Below are 1,769 nucleotides of genomic sequence, written 5' to 3' on the forward strand. Positions count from 1 at the left end.
GTTGCTACTCTATAAGTATAATTTTGCTACTGTTATGAATCATAATGTAAATATCTTTTTGTTTTCCGATGGTCTTAGGTGACCCCTGTGAAAGGGTCATTCGACCCCCAAAGGGGTCACGACCCACAGGTTGAGAACCGCTGATAAACTATTGATCTGCATACTTTGTTTTTTTATCCAGCCCATTCCTTACATGAAGGCTCAGTCTTTTCAGTATTTATGTTACTGGTGCAGCAGAAGTCAGGAAAAACTAACTTTGTAGGATCAAAATGTTATCCAATTGTATATTGCTTACTTTATTGTAAATTGGTGAACAGTGGTCAGTAAATAGTTTTATATTAAAAAAAAAACTTAGTAGCTTCAAACAGGAACCGTTAATTTGCTCATGTTTCTGTAATTTGGTCTGAACTTAACTGGGCAGTTTTGCTGGTCTCACTTGAGATCACATATTATATGTGATCCATAGGTTGAGAACCTTTCACAGGGGTCACCTAAGACCATCGGAAAACACATATTTTCGATGGTCTTAGGAACCGAGACATCGCTCCTCTATCCGTCTCCAGGCCCACATGCAGATACGCCCACATGCGAGTACCCTGCGACCCCTGTGAAAGGGTCGTTCAACCCCCAAAGGGGTCGTGACTCACAGGTTGAGAACCGCTGACATATGAGGTCTGACAATTAAGTTCGCAAACTCATCCTAGAAAAGTGCTACATACCTCATTGCTGAATATCAGTAGGGTTACCTTCGAAGTACTCCGCTTGGGAAGCTATGCACCGATGCCAGCGCCTAGTCCACCCTTCAAAGTAACTTTGGACCTCTTTCTGGAATGGCCATCAGAGCTGTCGTCATATTACTACCCTTGATGTCCTGAATGTCATCAAAATGTGATGTCTCAAATGTTATCCAAATGTTTTCCTTTCAATATTTATTTTATCTTCAGGTAAAGAAAAAGTCACTGGGGGCCAGATCAGGTGAGTAGGGAGGGTGTTCCAATACAGTTATTTGTTTACTGGCTAAAAACTCCCTTTGCTTTTGTTCATCGGTGAGCTCCTTTGGGACCATTTTTGCACACACCTTTCTCATGCCAAGATTTTCAGTTCAGATTTTCCTAACTGTTTCTCAATTGATGTTTACTTGGTCTGCTATGCTTCTCACAGTCAGCCGACAATTTTGACACAAATTTGATGAATTTTTGCAATGTTTTCGTCAGTTCTGCTCTTTGCTGGCTGCCCTGACCTCTCTTCATCAGTGACGCGTTCTCTTCTCTCAGAAACACGTTTAATCCATTTGTACACTGACGTTTTCTTCATGACATTATCCCCGTAAACTTGGACTAACAATCCCTGATTTCACTTTCACTCTTGCCAAGTTTAACAAGAAATTTAATGTTTGTTCATTGCTCTAATTCAAGCTCAGACATTCTCGTGACGACACACAAAAACACACAATAATAATGAATGCCACTCTGCCAAACACCGCCACAAATTGATAAGATCACAGCTGTGAGACACTGATATACCAAAGTTATGAAACCTTACCGAGCTGTTTGTACAGTGCTGCCAATGTAAGCGCATGGTGGCAGTTTCACAAAGCTAATTGTCAGACCTCGTTATCAGCAGCAATCACCTGACAGCTTGCTTGACCAGGGCTGGTTGATGCATGATGGCCTCACTCATGTGGCTGGCAGTTAGCTGAGGCTGTTGAGACCTGAAGCTCAGTTCTCTTCTTTTAGGTGTCTGTAATAAGATAGCTTGGTTTCTTACTT

This window comes from Hipposideros armiger, unplaced genomic scaffold (assembly GCF_001890085.2).
Source record: "Hipposideros armiger isolate ML-2016 unplaced genomic scaffold, ASM189008v1 scaffold_433, whole genome shotgun sequence".
NCBI lineage: Eukaryota > Metazoa > Chordata > Mammalia > Chiroptera > Hipposideridae > Hipposideros > Hipposideros armiger.